Raw genomic sequence first — 26,238 nt, 5'->3', positions numbered from 1 at the left:
AATTTCATTTTAGAAATGTGTGACGCCACATGTTGAACGGCTGCAAGTGGTGCGAAGAACAGAAAAAATTCTCCAGACTTAGAACAAAGGTGCCAAGTCTTCGAAACACATGCATGAACACAAACGTTAGTATGTGTGTTTCTGTTGGAAAAAGTCCACAATTCGTTCGAACACTCCGATTTGATGAGTATTTGTCAAGTCGCGCGGAATTATGTTTAAAATGTGACTCTTGTCGCTTATTGACACACACTGCCGTAGTGACGTTACACCACTCGTGCATGTCGCTTTAGCAGAGGGGCATATCTTTATACCCACACATGCATACATATACATTTAAATTCTTGTATGGATTTGTGTGTACAAAAATAAGTCATACCTGCTTACCTGTGACTAAATGTAAATTCTACGCTATATCTTAAATTTGTGTACTTATGTATGTAAATATGTATATGTGTGTGTACGCGTGATTTTATTTTAAAAGCATACTTATGCCCTTCTGCATGTCTTCTCTTAGTCATGGTAATCTTTTGTTGCTTGTTCAGCGAATGTAGGCTGCTGCCATTTGTGTGCATCACGTTTCTCTAGGATTTCCCCAGATAACCATTGTTAGTGATCATGTCGCCATGCTAATTACACATGTTGCGCTTAATTAACAGCTAATTGCTACTAAACATTTGCAGCACATTTTCAACTTAAAGAGGTCTGCATATGATAATTATTTTATTTTGTTGTTGTTTTAGTTGGCGGTAATGGCAAAAGGAACGGATTTTTGAACCGCATACAAACATACACACATATTTACAAGGGTATGGAGGTGTAAATTAGGTCTCGAAGTTGCCACAATGGGGCAAGTCTGAGCGGTTTAATGGCGTTGTTAGCAAGTTGTTGCAAAATAATAACAATTCCATATACACGCCCTCAAATTAGGCAATAGACAAATTGCATACTTGTATGTGTACATTTGTACTTAGTACATTGAATATACTTGCGTCATACCCTTCCCAGGTGCATTTGTTATAGCATTAATGGGCATTAAAAATATCTTTATCTTTATCTTAATTTTGATCGATTAGTATGTATGGCTGCTATATGCTATAGTTGTCTGATATAGGGGGTTTTGTCAATGTGCGGCTTCTTGCGCAGAAATGGACTTGTGCAAAATATCAGACCCATATTTTAAAACCTGAGAAATTATTTCGCGTATTAGCAGACAGAGAAACGGACGTACGGCCGTGGTTAAATCGACGCGGCTGGCTATGATGATCATTTAAATAATGAAATTGTATGAAGAATGATCAATCTTAAAATTTAGTTTAAACTCAAAAATGAATAACTATACTATTAGGGTAAGCCATAAAAAAACTTAGCTATCGAATATATCTGTGAAAATGAATCTATGGTATATGTATAAAAATAATCGTTTTTTTACATTTCAAAGCTTTCAAATACTATACATATTTTTTAATAAAAAAAGTCAATAGGTTATTTTTGGCTCACCCTACTATACATATACATACATATATACATCTCTCTTTATGTACCTATTTTTGGTGTATATGGTAAATATGTGTATATTGAGTTAGTCAGTTCAAAAACCAGTTGGTGACAAATTTAATAGCTTCTCTGTTCAGTTTTGCTGGGTTAATGAGCATCAATATACATATTATTTAACTGGAAATATGTGGTCACTTTAAGCAAAGTGGCTGTGAAGTTTTTAATGATTTCAATGTAGCTTTTAGCATTTCGATTTGTCAACAAACGTATTATTCGCTTGTATTGTTTTGAGACAGTGCAATGTTCAAAGGTAAGTTTCCAAAAATATAAAATCAATAAAATAATATTGGTATTCAGACCAGCTTAGTTAATTCGTTAGTCGTTATTCGGTAGTTTTTACGTGCATTTTGTTTATGTAAAATTAACGGACTATCGTTCTACCGAGTAACAAAGTACCAGCTTGGCAAGCTTGATTGATTGATTGAATTCCTGCTCGCTGCAAAATAATTTAGACAAATTCTTAAAAAATAAGTATTTAATAGAATTGAGTCAGCTGTTTTGGAACAAAATATACCACATTCCTGAGATAGAGCTAAAAGTATATTCACAGTTAAGTGTTTTATAGATCGAATTACCAGATTAACATGTTCGGTCTGAAAACCTCTAATAATGAATATGATCTAATCTACTTTGGCGCAGACTGACAAACAAAAAGTAAATTCTCATGTATTTTTATTAAAAAATTTATTATCGCCTGCAAAATAGGCAAAATAACCAGGTATTTTGATACGGGTCTAGTATTGACAAGCTTTATACCCATAACTTTAACCAAAAAATGTCGCCAAACACAGTTTTCACGTCGTAAATAAACAGCACATTAATTGACATTGGAGATCAAACTTCAGATGTATGTAAAAAAAGGTTTTACTAATCTAGCACCGGGGCATATCAGATTGTATATAAACACATATATGTTAAAATGTGTTACTGAAATAATACCAATTAAATTTTCTTGCAATTTGCTGATTTGGGGTTTTACTTGTATTTAAAGTGTCAGCCTCAATGAAAGCAAAATTTCGTATATTTAAACCCTGGTATACAATTCGGCTCATTCATAATTAATAATATTTACCATAGTTATTCACCTTAAACGGCATTAAAATGTAACAGAAAATACAAAATGATTCTAAGTGTTGCCATATTTATAAGTTATTACGACAATTGGTTATCATTATTTACCTTTATGTTTAATTGAATTTTGTTTCAAAAGGATATAAAAGAATTATAGTTTTTATTATTATTAAATATTTATGATGACAAAGAAATGTTCAGATTGACAAACGACCTATATAAAACATCGTGTTGTGTTGTACAAAAAGGAGATAAATATGTATGGTTTGAAGACAAAATTTTCGTTGCCACTGTTCTTAAGCCTGAGGATAAAAAAATATTTTTTTTTGTTATGTAATTTATTTATTATTTTCTGTTATAGATTGCAAGTAATATATATTCACAAAAAATTACTACTGTCATATAGCGGCCATTCAAATTGCTTTTACTTCAATCAACGTCAGAATTCTTTTTAGACTACAGAAAAAAATTTAAAACCCATAGCAATTTTCTTGAAATATTTAAAAATTTAAAAAACCTCTACTTTCTATGCGTCTTAAGGAAAGGTGAACTAATAAAGGATTATTTGGGACAATATAGATCATCCATTGACATTTTTATACTCTTGTAGTATAAGTAATTTTATCTCCTCTTCAAACTCTGTGAAAATAGGTAAAATCGGATAATAACCACGCCCACTCTCCACATAACGGTTATGTTGAAAACCACAAAAGTGCGTTAGCTGACTGTATAAATGAGCCACAAGCATTAAATTTCACAACCAGGATGGTAGCGAAGGGTTTTATAGAATCTGATTTGAAATTTGGACAGTGGGCGTGGCACCGCCCACCTTTAACAAACTTTTTAATTCCATCTGATTCTTTCACTTTACAGTGAAAATAGTACCCTCAAGGTATTTCATCTCACGTCCAAAAATGTCGAAATCGCACTATAACTTATGGCAGAAATGGATAAAAGCAGGTCAATACTTCCCTTAACGCCCCCCCCATGTACCTAACATAAATATTTTCGAACGTCCGGTTCGTTTTATACCGCACCTATTGAAATTGAGAAATCTTAATGAAATTCAGAAATAATCTCTTTCTAGTAATATTGTATCCTCTTTCCTTAAACGAATAAAGTCATGGCGATACTTTCCTTAATTTCATATAAAGTTTTGCCAAAACAAAAACCAGAACTTAGCCTTTCCTTACTTGTTACTGTTATTTTTTCCCAAATTCTGCATTTCTCTTCGTTTATTATGCATTTATCCAATTCGCTATGCGAATTTGTATAATTTTCTAGGAAATTATTTAAATTAATTTAATACATTAAAGTTCTAGGTGTAAATGTATTAATTATATATTTATATAAACCAATATGTATAGATATGTAATTGTACATGCTCTTACGCATTTCATTACTTCTCACAAATTTCGCTTTAAATCCAGTTATTTTCATTCTTAACTTTTTTAACAAGGTAAAATTGTTTGAAATAAATAAAAACTTAAACAAAGTACCACCTCCATTATTCTCAGATTTCCACTTGTGGTACAACAGAGGTACAACAACGATAATGCGCTCCACAGCCAACTTCATTGACGGCAAAAAGCTTTGCGAAAATGTTTACCACATTTCATGCCAACACTTTTCAATGGATTTTGAAAAGGGATTTCTCGGCATTATGCACATTTCCGTACTTGTGTACAAAAAAAAAATAAAAAAAATAAATGAAAAATAAAAAAATAAAAGAAATAGTTTAGCGCAATGTTTAACACTATCGCAACGATTACGACACCATCTCCTCAGCGACTTACAAGCACACACGTCTAATGGCGGTGCCTGACTCCACAGCTGTGTTGCACGTTGCTGCCAAAAGTTCCGTGTGCCACATACCGAACTACGTACCTTCATAATATTTGTATGTATATGCCTGTAGTTTTGTATATGTTGCATGCCAGCTGGAAAGAGCGCAAGCATATGGTCGAGCAACCAACTGGCGGACCAGGCGTCCATCGAGCAAGCGTACTTTATGCAATTTTGTATAGATGCTATTGTGTAAGCGTCTAGTACATATGTATAATGCACGTAGGATTTGGTGCCACACGATGTATTACATTGTATGCATACATATGTATTTACATATGTAAATTAAAATATTTCCCATGTGGCTGTGGCATGCAAAAGTCCTCATATCACACCATTCAGGCGATTCCGCACGACTGAATTTACCAGCAGGGTTTATTGTTCGTAGGTAAATATTTGTTATGCAAAAAAAATCAAGCTTTTTCTAAACGCAGTGGTTAAATTTAGTACATATGTTTTACGTTTAAATATAAGTGAGAAATTAAATGTAAATAGTAGTTTAATTTTAATTTTGTAGGAAAATAATAAAAATAAATATATTATATTCATCTTTCTATTTATATGAAGTTGGTCTTTTAATTCTCGGAAATGTCTATATTGGACTTTTAAATTATCTAGTTGACTTATTAATTTAATTTTTAGATTACTTTTTTTATTTATGTAAATCACAAAAATTTTATAATTAATTAAATAATGTATACATTTTAAAATTAAGTATAGAAAAAAAAAAAAAAAAAAACTGAAGGAAATTAACCTATTTCAAATGAAATTAACTTATTATCTAAATTCTTATATATTCTCAATTTTAAATATCAACTTTAGTTAACATATTTTTGAATAAACAAAAAGATTTCGATGAAACTTTCATAAAAGAAATTATTGTGTTTGGAAAGACTTTATATCCGTACTTCGTTCTTAGAACACGAATTAAATTTTTTGTCGTATTTACCTTAGATATTTTAGTGTAACAATTATCGGAGTTCAACTTTATATAAAGCTTTGCTTTTGTAAGTTTGTTTACTGTTATCAGCAGCTTGAAAGCGATACTTTAAAAAATTGCCAAAATATGTGAAGTCAAATTCAGTCAAATTTAGTCTCTCTCATTCAGACGAGTTTTTTACTGTATTGAATATTCTCATAGCAAAGGTTTGTAGTTGCTGATTCACTTGGTATTTAGAGTTGCCGCCTTTGGCACCATTGTGGACTTGATTCTGGTCTACATAGTGATTATAAAGCTCAAGTAAATGATGTACATTATCATATATTCATCTTGTGCTATATTAACCGCATGCAAAGAGAACTGTAATCATTCATATAGTCTAAAATTTCATAATCTAACCTTCAAAGCCTTAAAAGCCTGATTTTTTTTTTTTTCGGAGGAGGTTGAGAAAAATGCCTTCCGCATCGTCATTGTGTCGTCACAGCAATGGTATGTGCTACTTGCAGGTCGCTAAAAAACTCTCCTCTAGGGAACCGTCGCCCACTATGGAATTATGGCTTTCGCATTAATTCAGGCAAAGCCTGATGGTAGTTGTTGTCATGGACCGTATTTATTTTATATGTTAGTCGGGAGAACACTTTACTGTTGCCAAGAAAGGTTCTACCCTGTTTGGCAGATGATATGGTACAATTTAATTTTAGCTTCTATTATCTTGTCATGAGCTATTAAAACTGATATGTTCAACAATCTTTTCCGAGTAATTCTTAGCAAAAATTTTATCTGCATATACTAGAGATGTTGTTGTAGTTTACATGTATTATAATTAGGTTTGAGGAATTTGGTGGAGTCAAAGGTATTGATCTAATATAAGTCCTCTCGGGTTAGGTAGATCCCTATATCTGAAGTTTCGTTTTGAAAATGTTGAAAAACATTTAAATGAATTCTATAGAGATAAGTCAACTCGATTCAAACACTGTCGAAAATACTGTCGGAATCTTCTTTATAGCAAAAATACACTGGAAGGATTTTTATGATCTGTAGCATTCCGTTAATTATCTCGAAGTTGCTTTCAGCATTTTCATATAGCGAGACGTACATTCATATTTCACATATTTCAGTGGCCGAACGACTTCAGTTGTAGACTTCGGTAGCATTCGTCATAATTATTTCGGTATGATTTCTGGCGTTACAAGACAAACAACAAGCTATTCAATTACAGTTCTCTCCCTTTGAGAAAAAACTGTAATCAAAGCTTCTCAAAATTAGATTATGAAATCACATATTTCATGATAAATAAGTCACAAAAACATTCGGGTTTTTTCCTTTCATAGACATATGTGGTATACTCAGACAGACCCAAAATTACAGATACCTCTCGAGACTTATTGTATGTCATACCAATTAACACCGCTTTGCTAACATATTATCCGCAAATAAATATAAATTTAGGTTGCGGCATATAATAGTATACTCGTACGCATGATTAACATATCTCTGTAAGTATGTACCAATATGTATATAATTCGCTGTCGCATTTAATATTACATAAGGTCCATTCAAAAAGCGCGACTATGCTAATATAAGATTAATTGTGTATAATTGCCGACGTTTAAATACTCGTAATGCATATGGGTAATATAATTTGCTTAGTTTGTGTTGTTGTTGGCGCGTATGCAAAGTTTTTTTTAATTGCGTTCGGCAATTATTGCATTAGCATTTCTCACCAGCTGCCCACTGTGTTGGCCACTCGAAAGTATTTTAAGTGCATACATTAATGATATGTGCATACATACAACTGTACAAATGTATATGGTTCAAGAAGTTGGTACTTTGTTGTTAGAAACCACTTCTTTCTGCAATTGAAAGTAATTCTCCAATATCCGCCTATTCATGAGTTTGGTTTATAGTAAAGTGTTTCAACTCTCCCAAGAAAAAATAAATAAATATTGTAAATTCCAACAAGAACGGAACTGTTACTCACGTTCTTGTACTCGATTGCCTTGAAAGTCGAATGTAATTATCGATTGGTAATTATTGTAATGCATTCTTGTTTTATACAGAAATACTAAATTGAGACGCAGTACAAGTGATACGCTTTGAAAAAATACATATAAACGAGTATATTAATATGTACATACATACTTATATATTAAGTTTTTAATTTTGTAGAAGCTATAATTATTTAATTGTAAAAACCTGCCTGTAGTGATATGATAGGCTTATACCTATGTAACATACTATGTTTATATAGCATAGGTATACGTATGTATGTATTATATATACATTGAGGAATTGGAATTGGAATTGAAAACAAGAAAAAGCGTTAACTCCGATCATTTTCTATGACAGCTGTAAAATATAGTAGTCCGATCTGAACGATAAGCTGTGAGATTGTAGAACTGTCTTCAACAATAAACTGTGCCAAATTTCGTAAAGATAGTTTGTCACATAAAAAAGTTTTCCATACAAGAACTTGAATTTGAATGATCAATTTCTATGGCAGCTATATGCTATAGTAGTCTGCAAAATTCCAGGTCGATATCTCAAAAACTGAGGGACATGACTAAATCGACTCAGTTCGTTACGCTAATCTACATACTAAAACTTTTAAGGTCTATCGTTTCTATCTGAGTGTTACAAACTTCGTGACAAACTTAATATACCCTGTTCAGGGTTTAATAAACGTTTATATAAATAGATATATACTTAGCTTCACTTACACGAATTGCCAACTAATTCTGCCTAATTTCTCTGTTTAACGTACAAAAATATATACATATGTACATATTATATGTATGTATGTATGTATGTATGTTTGCATGTATAACTATGTGCTCATGCGTCCCAGCTAAAGTTGTGCTTGCTAACTTACAAACAATTTCCTGTTGGCAATCGCCGTCAGCTGTTTAATGCCATAATTTACTATAATTATTAAGTGTTGTAACTTATTATAATTTATAAACTTGATTGTCTTACCTGTTGTAACACTACAAACAGTAATATTAGCGTTTTTAAATACACATTTATGCAGAGATAATGTTTTCCTTTTGCCATATAATACTAACTTCCTCTTTCTTCTTTCTTCTCTCTCTCTTCCTCTTTTATTTGCAGTTCCCAACACCGAGTCACGTCACTATCAGCGCCGATTGGTGTCTTTAAAAAGGTAAACTATTATTATAATATATGTTATACAAGCAATCGGAAGGAAAATAGTTTAATTACGAAAAGTTTTGTAAACAATCAATAATGTAAGTTTAGATTTACTCATATATTGTACTTATCTATTTGGGGCATGATGGCACTGGCACCACCTTAAATGCGATATCTGAACTATTTGGTTAGGTTATCCTGATTCATTTACGTTGTCTCAGTAGACTGCAGAATTACTAGAAAAGAGTCTAATATCATACTTTTACTGGTTGGCCGCGTTAGACAATATAAAATCTGCATGGCCTTTGACTTATAAAAATATGTTTTCATTCAGAATAAAACTTGTTAAACATTCCCTTTGTCACATAGCCTCAAAATATATACCACATATCTGTTAAGAGACTTGCTCAAAAATCTAACGAAGATCTATTGTACTATAAGTGTTTAGTTGCTTGTCTAACCAAAAGCTAACTGTGGTTTTCGACAGTGCCGAGATACCGTTATTACTTTTTCTACCATATTTATAATATAATAGGTGAAGCTACATTATTTCAAAACCTTTTTAAAATCAAGCTTTTTGGAAACAATAAAGTTTGGAAAACGTTAATGTTAGGGCTTCAATAATATTTAATCCTATCACCTGTCCATACTTTCATATTAAGATATCTTAACTGTTTAAAATGTTATAAAAAGGTTTCGAAATAAAGTAATTTCAAGTCTTATGCCTTAATATCTGATCTCACGGAAAATTTACTTTAGTTCATTCTCCATAGAATCAGTAATGCCTATATCGAAATTCCAAATCAGATAAAAAAAATCAATTACCGAAGTCAGTAGAGTACTTTTGCAATCTGCTTCTTATTCCTTAAGGTTTCAGAACTTTTTCTAGTATTTATTTATTGTTGTCACATGATTTATGAGTAAGGGAGACCCAAAAGATATATTATATTAAAAGACCCGTATATGTTTTTATTGTTGTAGTAAATAAAAATATTTTCCAACGTTCCGGTTAAGCGACTGTCAGGCGAAGAAAACTTTGTCTATATTTCCGAGCAATCCCGTGTGATATTTTCAGTGATCCATTGTCCGTTTTCTGAAAGCAGAACTTTTAGGACTCTGTCTCTAATTTGTGGCCGAGTTATGGTTTCTGTGATAGTCTAGCGAACTCCTCGATACTGATACTGAGTTCAAGATTCAAAAAGAACCAAATCTATTCTCGAATACTTGCATCAGACCAGCATAATCTAAAAAACATATTTCCTAATAATGAATAAGGCACTATGCGTTTAAAATAACTGAAATATTTCCATTCATAACTGGAGTCAAGTGTCATTGCCGTCATAACAAATGCGGGGAATGCAGCGCGACGAGGTCGATATCGGTTTCCATAGATTGGCTCTGGTTGCATAAGTGCTTGCGCGCGGTAGTTTATGTACGTATGGTGTATAAAGAATGTTCATAATCCACACTTTACAGCTACATGAGCTATAAATTTTCCCAAGTGCAAAGCCGCAGAACAAATCACCATAAATAAGCGTGAGTGTATAGAAGTCTCTAAAAGAATTGTGGGTCGTGCCGAAGTATGGAAAATATGCATGCCAGACTGTAGAATGCATTTTACGCCAACACTTGCAATAATATAATGAATTTTGCGAACACGCACACACAGACATATACACTAATAAATATTATACAACATGGTGCGGTAAATAATATCGCAAGCGGCACGCAGCAAGCGTTGCAACGGTAATATACCGAAATCAATCAAAATGCAGATGCGTTGGCAGCAGTAGCGACAACAACAATAGCGGCGCTGGCCCCTTGCCGCCGTCAAATCTGAAATTGTGTAATGCAAAACGCAAAGTGCGGTTGTTTCTCGAAGCGATTTGCTAGATCCCTCGTGTGTGTATGCACTTATGTGCACCGTTATGTGGGTTTATGGTATCTGTGTGCCGGATGGAGCATAAAATTCCACACAGTTCGGTTGTGCGCTTAGTAAAAATCATCACTAATGTGGGTGTAGGATAGATGTACAATACAAGGGTTCCCACAAATCATTTTCAAAAGAGGTACTGCTCTTTTATGTGAACTCTAAACTAAAAATTTGACTTTAGTTGCAGCCGACTGTTAAAGCATGAAGAGAATCTTGTAAATTCGTCTCTGTTGTCCTATTTTTTGACAGATTTGATCTAATCAAATTCGCCTGACAAAAAAGTATTTACGTATTTCACAAAAGATTCAGTGCTTTTAGAAGGAGTCTTGCATTGACTAACTTCATACCCAAAATATTAACCAAAATGTGTTGAGTCGATCCACAAGAGATGTTGAGATCCTCTGCTATTTCTTTACTGCCATCAAAACGATATTTTCTTTTTCTTAACTTTTTCGATGTTATAGTTGTTAACAAAGGCGGATGGACGACTCGCACGAGGCAAGTTTTTGATGACTTCACGACCTACTGAATGCTTTGTGCCGCTCAAATACTTGTGTTCGTGATAAATTAGACTCCCCAAAACATTTCTACAATATTTCTACAACATTTCCCACTATTCCGTAGCCGTGGTGCAATTGGAACACAAAATTTCGTGGAAACTCGTTGTTAAATGTTTTTCTTGGTAAAAATCGCATCATTAACAAACAGTTTCCAAAAACACACTAATTGACACATGGAGTTTCAATTTTACATGAACATAAAAAAAGTTGTATTAATCTAGTAAAAAAAATTTTACCAATTCGGTATACATGCTCAGTTTAAATGGAGCAGTTCCAGTCAAACTAAATCAGATGGAAAATTACTAAATTAAAAGCTAGCATACTCATTTGTATCCAGAAGCACCGAAGAGGTTTCGTTATGCCTCACCTCTCGAACTATTCTTCTTTTGCTTCGTTTTTTATTAAATATTATATTCAGTCATATATTGCCTGACATTTTGCTGTTCGTTTTAATGATAAACGGCTCTGCTTGTTTCGAATTCGCTTTCGAGTTTACGAAAAGCTGATTTCTCAGAGATATTGATATCTCTCGATCCACTGGCGACCTGCAGTTATTGATTAAATGCTTATCAAACTAGTTAGCTTGGAGTCTAAATTTCTATGTTTTGGTTTTTTTTATGATAACAATTTATTTCCAAATCCTTTGGTGAAAGTGGTGTCAAAACAAGAAAAATAGAAGATTCAATGAACAATGAACTAACTCCGAACAGCTGATAGATTTCGCTAGTTACTTTGTTTGCTTAGAAATATACTTGGAGTTGTGACATTTGAAACTTTAGAATAAAAATCGGCAAAAACAAAGGCTTAGGTAAGGTGACATCTCTATAACTGGATAAAAATCTGTATTCTTTTCAACACAGTATTAAGTATAGAGACTTATCCGGCCAGATGCAACAGATACACGGACATTATAATGTTATAAACTATAAATTTAACAACATAAACGACATACTAAATACTATCGCAGATTATTGGCTCGGTCACTCCAACTGAGTAGCCGGTAATTGTTTGAGCTACAGCAACCGCCAAGAGCCCGCAGGGGTTAATGCAATCACTTGAGGAGCAGAACTCACTTTGATACGCGACAATTGAAGTCGTTTAAGTGCAGCGACAGAACGAGGGTAAATAGTGAATGCAATCAATATATATATTCAAATATGTGTGTATATATGTATTAGTGGCGGGCGCGGCGATCTGTGGCAGTCGTGCTGGCTTCAATGTGTCCATAATTGCATGTTATATATATACATGCGCTCCCTTGCCTCAGATTCGGAATGGTGTGACAATGCAGCCATTATCTGTCACATAAAACAGATCACGTAGATCAGAAGCGTGTGGACGTGCGTCGTTAGCCACAACTGCTGCAAATGTGTGTCGTCCAGAGCAAATCGAGAAATTGAGCGCCCTATTCTTTTATACGCATTTATATACTTTATTATGAATGCAGGGGTAAAGTAGCGCATCAATGAATATTTTTACGCCACTACTATATACAATACACGAGTAAATTCTATACTTTCTGCATTTGCGGTCGTTCATCTCCAGGCGATGATGCGTTGCCGTAAGATCGCTGATCGTAAATTGTAGATCGCATTGCGGATCTTCACAAGTATGTATTCGAATAGTTTATTAGTACACTGCTGAAAAGACAGTATGTAGTACGGTGGACGAGGTTAGAAATCAAAGCGATCTTACGAAAACCGAGTGTTAAAGCTAATATCTCTGTGGTCCTTTAACATCAATATAATGTTTGCTGATATTGACATGAGGTAGTTAAGGTTGTCTTACGGTTAAGGTTGTTCCTAACAGTATTCGTTCGAATTTCGGAGATTGGAATCAATGAGAACCGAGGAAGAGTTGTAATGAATCAGTATGTCATCAGTTATATAAATAAATCTATTCTTGACATTCGTAATGGACATTTATAGATCTGTTCCTGAATTAGTCTCAACCAAACCCCAACTATTCCAGATAGAAGTACCTCTAAGCTGTTTTGTAGTGATATTTTCATAAGAGATCGCCTAAATGACTGTTTTTCGGTAGTTCTTGGTTTAACTGCCGTGAAGGTTATAAAATTATATATAAATATTATAAAGAGCAGATCAGCACTTATAGGATTCCGCACATTTGTTGGACAAATGAATATTCCATCGTGAGTGTACTTTGTGACTTAAAATATCAATCCATTCATGCATACTTACTTATGTATGCGAAATTCACTTGAAATTTGAGTCGGAAACTCGCACACACAAACCCCTTTAGCAAATTGTTGCGAGCGGTCGGTATTTGCCGGCCGTTGAACGGAGCGCTTGAAGATGACTGCAAACTGAAATTCATGTGATTGGGCTGCCAGATACCAAATAGGAGCAACATGTATGTGGTGTGATGGAAAAATAAAATTAAGTACATATACTGCAGAGATACAATTGCGAGTCTTCTCAAGTGCCGGTTGATATGCAGGCACCAATAAAACAACAAAAACGAATGAAATAAAAATATCACAGAAATTGTAGAAACAAATAGTGGTCATATTATGTTTATTAAGATCTGTGGTTTACGTAAACTAAGTAATTGTGGTGAATTTCTACATTGCGGTGAAATGTGTGATACCAGCGATGAATGGTTTCGAGAGGGATGGGTGTAACGCGTGTTTGTAATGCACAAAAACAAAAGAAAACTCTAAAATGCTTTTAAAAGCATTTATACAAGTCGAAATACATACATATGCACATTAATATACATATATGTACATATGCACACATATCCTTGTATATACATAGGAGCTGAAACTGTGAGGTTATGCCTGATTTACGTCAATGCCACCACTTGAGGCAGCATTGCAGTAGCAATGGACGGATTGCGAAATTAATTTTGTTAGAATTTCTTAAAAATAATAAAAGATCTTTATATCGGCTCTGGCATATTAGTAATCTTTTAATTAATTTCCTTTTGCATTTCTCTTCTTCTCTATTTGTGTTGCGCTAATTTTTCTTATCCAAGAAGTGTTATTTGTAAATTGCAATCAAAGAGTCAACGCGCTTTCTCGCACAGCTCCATTGTGGCGCAATCAGGAAATGCCAGTAGCACGTACAACAAATGCTCAACTCATTTAAGCGTGTTTACAACAACTAGAAGAACAACAAAAAAAAATGCATTATAAGATATAATTGAATTTCGTAATGGTATTATGGAATAAATGAAATTTCGAAAAAGTGTGAAAAAAGAAAATGGTGAAATGCAACAAAAACAGAAAAAGCTGAAGAATGCGGCGCTTCGATGGAATAGCGTGAATGCAAAACGTATGGACAGCCTGCTTATTGCTGCAGTTACATATTTGTGGTAAATACAGGGTGAGAGCTAAATTCCATTCAAATTGAACAACAATAAACGAACGTTTCTAGAAAAAAAATCTTTCCAAATAAATTATGCCAATTATCTTAAGTGGATATGCCTGTTTAGTGGCCTGAATTTCGAGTTTTTTGCAATTTTTTTTATCATTTGTTTATTCATATTTCAAGAAAGAAAATAAAGTTCAATATAATGTATAAAATTTTTCATAAACCGGTTTAGTTGCCGCGTCATTAAAACGGTTATAACATTAAAAGTAAATGACGGGTTTTATCCTCTTGCAAGTCAGAAAAACGCGTTTTATCTGATTTTATTTTTAAATAGGCATTTTATTTTATAAATACACAAAAATAATGAATATTTACAGAATTTAATTTACTTTGATAATAACCGATTCATTTTAAAAATTTTTGGATTTCCTTGATCCCGTTGTCTCCAAAAAAAGTTGTATGGGAACGAGCAAGATTTTTCTGCTTAAAATTATCTTATATCCAAAAAGCAAAAAAATTTAGTATTGCTATAGATGAATTTTGATTCTTGACAATATCGGGGCTTCCAAAAAAAATAAAGTTTTTTTGATTGACATTTCACTGTGGCTTAAAAAATTTTAATTATTATAAAAAATGTTATTCCTTTGATCATTACCTGAGAAATATTTCTAACAAGGTTGTGTGAAAATTTCAAGTTGATCGGCCCAACAGTTTGCGGGAAACCGACTTTGAATTTCTAACAAAACGCGTTTGAACTTTAAAGTTTTTTTTTACCTAAGTTGAAAATACAAAAATGCGCTCATATCTTCAAAACTATCTTCCGCGTCAACATTAAATTTTCATAGGATATTCTCAAGTATATGTACATTCGAAATTCGAAATCGATTTTTGGAAATTCATTAGTGGCTTTAACCAAAGCATAATATTTAAATTTTTTTAAAATATAATTCTCAATTTGCGGAGACAGTTTTGATAGTTTGACGTTACTTACATTTTATTTAACAACTAGAACACACCCTGTATTTTAATTACATACTTATTTCGTCAACCACCCGACAAGCGAAGCAAACCAAAGTAAAACATTTACTTAAGATATACACTATATGAATATATCCATAGCAAGTGCATGTACACAGTTATTGACAAGCCGTTGTGTGAAAAAATTAATGAAATTAACACCATTAAATTGCTTATCCAAATAATTTTCAATTTTTCAGTACGTTCAGTATTTTGTTGCCGCATAATTTTCTTTTAGTTGTGCAGTGTTTATTGCAACATCGGCTTGCTATCATATATCGTATAAATACATATTTACAACAATTATTTACAGGTTGCTGCTTTAGTTATCATATGAAAATCCATTTGCCTTAAATAAACAGTTGGAAAAATGTGCGAATGATGATAATGTGATGTTTTCCAAGGCGAAATGTGTGGTATTTCATTATGAAATATGTAAAAACTTTTTAATATGTTTATACTAAATAATTTCACGTTTAATTGCTTATACGGTTAGCTAATATGGCATGTGCTTTGATTTAATTGGAAATTTTTGAAATGTATGGAAATACCTTTTGAATCTGTTTTAGAAATTAACTCCTTTATTTTTGCTGTTGCAATTAATTGTTCATCGATATTAACTGTATTTGTTTTTGGCATAAAATACAATTTAAAGACCTAAAAACATTAGTCCCTTGGTAGAAAAGAGAAACAAACTTTTTCGTGTCCACTCCGATTAGTTTCGGTATATTAAACTTTAAATGCGTTTTCCTCCAAGCTTTTTATTTTTTAAATCGGGACACGATGTCGCTCGTAGACAATAGCACGTTACTACCTGGAATGTTAACTTTATCTTCTCAGCAATATTATTTTGTAAAGTATATTTGATTTTTTGTTATTCACGCTACTTTTTATACCCTGAACAGTAGGGTAGGTAAACACAATGTTTTTTTTTAGTTAGTACTCGGAAAAATTAGTTTGTAGATACCTCTTAAAGAGCCTGTCCAAGTATGAGCTCCGATTGCAACGGGAAGATCCACCGCCTTACAGTTATCTATTTTTTTTTTTATTATCGGACAGAGCGAGATATAAACGCTTCCAAGTACAATAATTTAAAAAATATATTAAAAATTGAATGCTCTTCTAAAAAGGTCAATTACGATTTTTTCGTAAACCTACCGGTTTAAAAGCTATTAACGGTTGAAGCTAAATTATTTTAAGGCAATTTTGTCTTTTGAATTTTATAACTCAATGAAAACAATAATGCTTGATATACTCTACAAAAATGATCGTATAATTTTCTGCTTAAGTTAATGGTTTACGAGATATTCATCGTCAAACATTAATCCCTATCAAAAGGAAAAATAGAGATATACATTTTCATCTCTGCAACAAGATTTAAGCGCCAGAATTGTTTAGATTTAATTTTAATTTCATTGACAGGTGCGATATTATACTTTTCCTTGTTAGAAAGCAATACCCAAATAATTTTGAATATTACTCCCGATACTTAGGTTCTGGTTACGTAAAACCGAATTTTGGTGGAATGTTCTCATACATCCTTTTGATTGTTTGTTGCATTGGTACTTTCGTCGGAATAATTTTTGAAAGATTTTATAAAATATATGGGCTCGAAACTCTCGCTCAGCTTTAAAGGGCTTAGAGCTTAAAGTAGCACAGTAAAGAGCATTTTCATTACTTTTCGAAAAAATATTACAATTGCGGCTACCAATATATTTATAATATAACCTCAATGGATTGATAAATTGATCTCACCTTCGTGATCTTGTCTGGATCGATCTCAGGAATGATTTTCTCTATACTCACCTTAAGAACCTGAATCGTTTTCTAGTGGTAGCAAAAGATCAACTGAAGATCAATAGTGCCTCTATTGTGGTCAACTAAAGTAAAAATGTATTAATCAATTAGTCGAATCTCCATATCCATATTTAAAAGTTAGAACATTAAGTTATTGTTGTTAGTTAACACCGTTGGTGATGAACTTCATTACAATTAACGAAAATCGATAAATATTTCAGCAACTCATAACGCTCAGTTAATTACTTAACATATATGAATTTCATCAGGTGTCAGCCACAGATCGTAGATTACCGAATGTGTCTCCGAATTAACAGCAAATACTTTGAGCATCATTAGTCGACTGTAAGTCACGGTCAACAGCTGCCGCAAAGGCAAAACAGCAGCAAGGCTGACGTATTTGTAGTTGAAAAATATTTTTGAAATATGGTCTCATGCCACTAACCGGTTTCAACTGAAAGCGTACCCGCTAAAATGGCAACTAACCGCAAAAACACAACAACAACAACAACAAAAGAAATCAAATAAAATACAAAGTAACAACCAAAAAAGGCGATGTCTGCCAAAAAGGGAATTGAGGCAAATAAGCATATTTATATTCGGGCGAAACTGGCCGCTACTGAGCACGTGGCGCAGCGAACGCTGCTGCGGCCGACCGCGGAAGAAGCGCACCAGTGAGGTCATGCCGCATGCAATTGAAATCAAATGAAATCAAATCAAATGCAACTGAGGCGCACTTGCCCCGTCAGCCACTTGATAGCAACGCTGCGCTGCAGTAGCACAAACGTGGTTGCCGATTTATTCACTTGAATTGATTCAAATACCCGCGGGAATTGTGTGCGCAGAAGAGCCGACCGTGCTGGAAACCCACGCAAACCAGAGAAATTGCGGTCTTCAGTTGTTGTTGTCATTTTTGCACCTCCCAGCTATTTGTTGGTGGCATGCGCGCTTTTTGTATCATAGGGCCACTCGAAACTTGCCACCTAGTGCAGTTAAGCTCAGAGTAAATAAACAGGATAATCTGAGTATATGTGTGGATACAGCTTGTATATGTATGTGTGTGTGTCTCATTAACCTTAACTGTTTGCATAGCGAGTTTGTATAAACTGAACCGTAACGGATCTACTTGAACGAAGTTTACTGAATTGCACACAGACAACAGCAACAACAACAAATATTTTGCAGATTTTCATACCCTGAACAGGAACCCATTTGTCCGAACGGCTGATATTGGACCGCTACCAGTTAACCACTATAGCATACAGCTGCCATTCAAACTAAACGATCCGAATCAAGTGCTTGTATGTAAATTTTAGGATGGGTTATGGCAATCTTCGAAGAAATTGTTCAGATCGAGTCACTATAGCATATAGCTGCCATACAAACTGTTCGCTCATAGTTTTTGTAAGGAATCTTTTCTATTTGTAAAAGGTATTATACGCATTTTGACTTTGGTATTGGCTTGGTTTCCTAATTGCAACGCTCATGCACTCTGGTGTGGTGCTTTGCCAATGTGTGGAGCGTGGCAAATAGTTAGTGGCACATTAGCGTTCGTTGTTAGCTTTTTAATGCGTGCACTTACATGTGTGCAAATAAATATATTTTTAACTACATTTTTAATTACATTTTTAATTACATTTGTATTTTGCAAATTACGCAATGCTATTAACCATATGTGGCAACTAGTTTTGACGTGAATTGATTTATATTTTGCACAAGGTTAACTAACGCAATGCGCAGCCGCTCAGCTGTCACCGCACGCGTCATTTCGACCGCAAAGTTCTTTGAGCGGGTGTTTTGGCAACTGATTACTGATTTTGATTGATAAATGAATTTGCTGGAGTTTAAAAATTTATTAGGCACTAATGGACTTTTTATTAATATGTTTTGCAATATTTTATATTAGCTCATAATAAATGGAAATAGTACTAAGTGGCGTAATAGTTTGTTAAAATTATACAATTCATTGATTGCATAACAAAGGTTAAAGTTTAATTATTTGGGACATATTTTTGTTATTTAATGAATTTTATAACTTGTTAACAAAAAAATACTATTGCACCTTTAATAACTTTTCAACTATGAGGTCTACGAAAAAAATTTAGGACACATTTTTGGTAGCGAATTCAATTTCCTAGAAATATAGCAGACGAGATATTCTCTCAAGTAATAGATACTGAGATATGAACTCAGTAAGGGAAAAAGAGGAAACTGAAAGGCGGAGGACTTTCCTATTAATATAAAGAGCATTTTTGTTGCAAACCAATATTTCATAGTATAAAGTGAAAAATTAATAGATTTTTTGACTCACCCTAATGTTTAATTTTTTTGTTTTTATTGGTTTATATAAATGTTAATTCGTAATACAAGTATTTATGAAACACTTTATCATATTGGCTTTATATTCACTTTAAGCCCTTGAAAATGCAATAAATTACGCGGAACGACAGATCACACCATTATAGAGCTTCATGTGAAATAAACTTTCTGTGGGGCAGGACAATAGGCACAATATAACGATAATGAAAATTCCCCAAGCATTTTCAGTAGAAAATGTGCAAATGATGTCGTGATTCTAAAGTCAGCAAATTGGCAATCTTTCAATGGCATACTGTATTCCTTGTAACGATCACATACAAAATTTTCTATTCCCAAAATCGTCTTATTTTTTGGTCAACATAACCTTTGAGATGATTATGTGCTTCGTCAAAAGAAACAAAATCTAATTCGTTCTCCGTGAAAAAATATTCTTTTGAGTACTGACTCTCAAGTCGTCATCATCAGCAGTTCAGACACAGGTCTATTCAGAAGTGAGGAGTAAACCAAGTAACTGTATTGAAAATCTTATCAAAATGATCACAACTCAAATATTCAATATCAGAGTGCAGTTCGACTATTTCGACTGAAATGTTTTGTAACTGCAACCTCCTTAAACCTCTCTTCTACGGTGGAAAGTATTTTTTAATGTGGCTGTAATTAAAATATTTTACGCTTATGAGCTGCAACAAGTGAAATAAAAAGTGCTTTGTAAGCAGCGCATAATAAACAAATGTGACGAAATAATAATTTTTTCGGATGTTAAATGGTCTTTTGTTGCAATGAAAAGTAAAGAAAGTGTAGACAATAAATATACTGTTTATGTGGGTCAGTCGGACAATTGTTGTCAGATGGAGTTAATTAATTTCCGCATTAATTACATGCTCTGCGTACTTTCTTGGTTATAGTTGGTGACAATGCCGCTGATTTATGATGAATGTTGTATGCAGGATTACGGAGCAGCAGAAAGTTGTTTACTATTTCGGTGACAAAGTAAGTGCCAAATAAATTTTTCTTACTTAACAGAAAACTTAAAAGTACATAAATATCATTCAATTGTTGAGTTTAAGTTTTCTTTATCTATTTAAACAAAAATTACTTTATATAGTAAAATCTCGTTAAAAATTAACGACTTATTAATTTATTGAAAATATAGAATTATTATTTTGTATTTTAGTTGAAAGTTTTCTTTATTATTGTGTGCTTTTCTACCAATCTTCAACTACTTTCAAGTGCGTGGATTCTGTTTTCAATCTTATTGCAAATCACGTTCAACGTTTTATCTTTGTGGTGCATTGCCTACAATTTGGCGCATTTTAACGAAGTCATACAGCTCACAATTTAATGCGCTCAAAGAAATCGGATATTAAAAGACATATGTACCTTCCAGTCAATGATAGATGTCAATTATTGGTTTTATGTTTATATTGTCTATTCATATTCTCTAGAAAATAAAATGAAATTTTTTAAATTTCACACATTTTCCTTACTTCACTTCTATTTTAGCGCCTTACCTCTCAAAGAAAGCAAAGTGAGTTATTTTTTTAAGTTCATATTTGTTTAAAAAATTTTCAAACACTTCTAAAATAACTTTCCCTCCAGAATACACCATTTATTTATTTTAGATTTCTAAAAAGTCACACACATACCCATAAATTGTTTAAGCATTTCTCATTTAGCGCTGAGTGCTTTTATGTCTCTTCATTCAAAATTCACATCTTTGTGAGTGTATTCTTCAGCTTCACGCACCAGTTCCGCTGAAACCGAGACGATGTCACTGAAACCGAATTATTTCGGTACTTTTATAGTTTTTTTGACGTCTCACACGCGTTCCATGCCTACCTAGCTCCCTTGAGTGCCTACGACTCACTTACTTACACACACATATACTTGTATACTCACATATCCTATGGTACATACCTTACCTATAATTAATTGACCTTCCCAGTTGGTGGTGTTGGCGGTAGTGTTTGCTTCATTGTTGTTGGGCTAATCGTTGCTGCTTTTTTAGAGTACATTAAGAGCAACAAACTGCCTGCTGGCTGCTGTTGCTGCTGGCCATTCCACGCGCGCTGCGCATGTTGCTTGCGGCGCTGCCTACACGCCGACGGACGTACAACCGGCTGCCTCACTTTGTTGTGCGTTTGGCGGGTTTTATATGTGATTTTCCCCTGTTTCTGAATATTGTTTTTTCCTCTGCTTATAGCTCGTGGGTACTCATTAGGAGTCGTAATTAATATTATGAAGAAAGGGCCTGCAATAACAAGAGAAATTAAAAGCGAAATAGCTTCAGAGTTTTTTTATTACTAGAGAATGAAATAGACGGTTTAGTAGCCAAGCTAAGAATTTCTTCAAGTTCAAATTACATGAGTGCTTTTCTACACATGTACTTACATATATTTAAATGCCACAATATTTATTTATACACATTTATGTACATAAATACATACTATGTGGGAACTACATATGATATACCTAGGGCTGTCTTTAAGCATTGCGTATCCTGTATCTTCTTTACTATTGTATTTTCAAGATTTGGAATTCACTTTCGCAAACTAGCAGTTTGTTAACCCAATCATTATATCAGTATATTATGGATGCATGTGTGAGCGCCTTCTCCAATTGCTAGATATTTGTATTTTACCTTTTTTGTGTCTATTTTTCCATTGTTATGGCCAATAAATTCTATTAAATATTGAGTGGTAAGAGTGAAAAGCAAACCACTCCTCTATTTAAATGAATTGAACTGATATTTGGACGATTTTGTTATTTACATGCACAGATGCGCCCTCTATTATACTGGATTTTCCAACAATTGAATTTCTATAATTTTTCTATTTTGTCTGTTACCTTTTCTCTACTCAAACCGTGAAGAAAGACATCGATGCTCCAGAAGTATACTGCAGAAATTTGAAACTCTATTTTCTTCACGTGAAGTAAGGGATGACTACTAAGCTTGAAGAGCACCTAAATTGATTTTTTCTCTCAAAAGTGGTTTTTATGAAAGAAACTTATGGCATGTGTTTTTTGAACACATTTTCCTGCTCTATTTGACCTTTGGTCTGCTATAATAATATCCTTGATCAAATATGTGGCTTGTTTAGTTTTTTTTCACTACGTTCCTTAGCTGGTCAAGTCACATAAATATTGTACTTGGTTCTACTATAAATAACAAAACGGAAGATACTTCTTTTAAAACTTCTAAAAATTTGTGGTAATTAGAAATTTTTGAAAAAAGTTTTTAAAAATCTCCAAAAAAATCTAAACTAGTCAAACACGATTTGGTACGGTTATACTTATATATCTTTAACCCAAATACGATCACACTTAATGAGTTCGTTATATTATACAGAATGTTATGAATTTAGTATGTAGTATTTACAATCTAAAGATTAAATAATCTGTTTTATGCAATTTTTCCAGCAGCAGGGTCACCCTTTCTTGCTGTCATTTGAATAATTTTACTTGAAAGAGATTTTATGAAATATGGAAAGAATTGATAAATATATTTACTCATAGATCAAAAAAGAATTAAATTTTTTCCAAAATCCGTTTAATTTTATTGCTCACCACTGTACTTATGTACTATAAATATTTTGCTCTGCAAACGTTCATTTTTATTGCTTCCGTTACTGTTAACGGGTATATTCCTCAATTAGTTAGTTGAAAATGTATGCCATTATATTAATCATGCGCAGAGTTGGCTGAGCTTCAACGCCACAGCGCAAGTTAAGCCAGCGTTGAATTGTCGGTCAAACCACTAATTTATTTATATTTTCTATTTTTTATCTATTCACTTAATACCATTCAACACATTGGAGGGGCAGTTGGGTAAACTTCTGGTTCTGCTGAGATTTCACAAAGCTTATCGAAGAAATAAATATGCAAATATATATATATATCTGCCTTGAATACCTTTTGTAGTTATAGCTTGATAGCACGATTTATGTGTGAAATCATTTGAAACAGTTATTAGCTTTGATTGCGTACAATTGCTTTGTTTATTAAGATATGTGTGAATTTGTTGAAGATTTAGGGGGAAAATAATTATTTGGGAAGTTGCTGCTTAAACGTGTTTGTAGAATTTTTAAAATAGTTAAATATAAGATAAAATAAAGTGAGTACTTAGATTTTGAATCATTTGCTTTTTGTTTTAGAGTTCTAATGGAAAATCGCAATATAATGGCAATACTGTTATCTTCTTATTCTTTTCTATTTCAATATTGACGTTCATTTTGTGGTCTCTAAAGGATTTTTATAAAAAAAAATTTGTATGCTTAATGGCCACTTTTTATGGTTCCAGCTTGCATTTTTTTTCAACGTTTTAGGGATATGAAATAGTCCTGTGAGTTCTCATGTGAATTCCAAGTGAAATTCTTTCAAGATATTACCAAATTATCTTGGGAAATGAACTGGAATGCGTTATATGTATTTTTAAATTATCCAAGTATTTTAACATTTTCTTCCTTTTTTGACTGTAGCTTTTAAAAGTATTAATACTCCACCATAAAAAGTTTCCGTGTGGATAATTTTTGGTTATAAGTACTCCATGAGGTAATTACTTTTAAAATTTAATCAGAATTTTCTTAATTCATCTCTACTGTTTACATTTTTGCGCCGAGTTTTTGGTAGTGCCAATTCATTGTTTGTACGCAAATAGGTGCCTTCTGCATTTTCCTGTTCAAAAAAAAAATTGATTAATTCAAGAGTATACTTAGAAGCATTCTCAGTGAGCTTTGAGTGAGGTTCAAAACAAATAAATTAAAAGTTTTGGCCTACATTTGGGCGTATTTTATATTAGCAAAAGTTCAGCACCATACCACGGAAAAGAAGTCAAAAGTATCCACTAGAGTTATGATTAAGAAGGCAATATAATTTTTTTTCAAATTGATTTGAACTTTACACAAACAAATTTCAAATTCGAGATTACTATTCTATTTTTACGAAAGGAAGTTCTTCTTCTCTGTAATTTTTCGAAAGTGCTCTTGAAGATCGATATGTTAAGGGGGTCGAGGTATAGAACTTTAAGTTGGCATTACTGTTCAAGATGGCAACCGATTTAACAGCTGTCAAGTGATTTATTCTCAGTTTGGTTTGGCAATTGATCATGAATAACTCACGCCTGAACAACGCTTGCAAATAGTGCAATTTTATTTCGAAAATTTTGCGATGAAGCGCACTTCTGGTTGAATGGCTACGTAACCAAACAAAACTGCGGCATTTGGAGTGAAGCTAATCCTCAAGTGTATGTCGAAACACTGTTAAAACCAGAAAAACTGACTGTTTTGTGCGCTTTATGGGCTGGTGGAATCATTGGTCCGTACTTCTTCAAAAACGATGATGGCCAGAACGTTACAGTCAATTGTAATCGGTATAGAGCCATGATTACTAACCTTTTTATTTTTGAATTGAACAAGCATGATGTCCAAGATCTTGTAATTTAACACCGCTAGACTACTTTCTGTGAGGTTATGTAAAGTCATTGGTCTATGCGCATAAGCCACAAATGCTTAACTATTTGGAAGACAATATTCGAAGTGTTATTGCCGATCCACGGCCACAAATGTTGGAAAAAGTCATCGAAATTTGGACGTCCAGATTGGACTACACCCGAGCCAGCCGTGGCGGTTATATGCCAGAAATCATATATAAAATGTAATGCCACAAGATTACCTTTCGGATAAATAAAATTCATGTCAATCGAATATCCATCGTTGTTTTATTGCAATTTAAAGTTCTATACCTCTAAAAAAAAACACCCGTTTTATATATATATATATATATATTTCCAACTACATAGCTTACAATAACAAAAGATTAATGAGACTTTGAAAGGTGCCAGAAATTAGTGGTAAGTAAATATCCACATATAAAGATTATTTTTTGAGTGAAAAGCCAATTGAGTGTGATGTTTATGGCGATCAGGAGAAACAGGTAAAACTTAAAAACCAGTTAAATATTTTTCAAAGGCTATGATAAATATGTATGTATAATATATGCGTGCATAGCAAATGAAATTCATTTCTTTTTAAATCCATTCAATTTTCATTTTTTATTTCTTTTTGTATTTTTGTGTTTTCTTTTTTATTTATTAATCGCGGCTTTTCGCCGGCCACTCATTGTTTACTATACGTCAAATACGTGAGCTGGCGGTTTTACACCGCTAAGCTATGCTGCGCCGCGCTGGTGGTATGTTGGTGGGCCGTTGAAATGACCATTTAGCGTGCTGCGATGCCGACTGGCTGGCAGTCAAGGTGAAAGTTGTGACATGCGTCGCCTCTACGCTTCGACGGCTGAGCGTGAGCGTGCAACTTGTTTGCTTTGAGAAATTATGCGATTTTTTCGCTCTCCGCATACCACAATATGCCACTTTGTTGCTACTTGCTGCTGTTGTTGGTGTTGTTGTTGCCATTGTGTGCGCTAACTTTTATTTAAACAACGGCACTAATTAACGCACAAAACATTTCGACAATTTTCACAAATATATTATTGAAGACAATAAACGCGCTTTGCCGTACACATACGTATTGCACACACTGTTTGTATGTACCTATATATACTTGTATCAATGTTGCATATCTTAGGTTGTTTTCCGCTTTCCGCGTTCACATGGTAGCGCCTGCACCGCTCAGCGATGTGTAGAAAGTTTGCGTTTTTAGTGTGGCAACTAGAATATCCGGCTTTGCCGATGGGTGTTAACATTTTTTACTTGCTTTG

At 33.4% G+C, this 26,238-nt stretch overlaps 1 protein-coding gene across 5 annotated transcripts in view; it reads left to right on the top strand.

The window, feature by feature from the left end:
• The window catches only part of LOC106622345 (serine-rich adhesin for platelets), a 113,548-nt gene that overhangs the window by 17,651 nt on the left and 69,659 nt on the right, over nucleotides 1–26,238 (top strand). For all 5 annotated transcript variants that reach the window (XM_036361104.2, XM_036361103.2, XM_070105952.1 and 2 more), the window contains one exon: nucleotides 8,522–8,573. The gene's annotated coding sequence lies outside the window, so the exon portion shown is untranslated. The remainder of the gene's footprint in view (nucleotides 1–8,521; nucleotides 8,574–26,238) is intronic.

This window comes from Bactrocera oleae, chromosome 2 (assembly GCF_042242935.1).
Source record: "Bactrocera oleae isolate idBacOlea1 chromosome 2, idBacOlea1, whole genome shotgun sequence".
Classification (NCBI taxonomy): Eukaryota; Metazoa; Arthropoda; class Insecta; order Diptera; family Tephritidae; genus Bactrocera; species Bactrocera oleae.
Note: the sequence above shows the minus strand (reverse complement) of the source record. Positions and strands in the feature narration are given on the sequence as shown.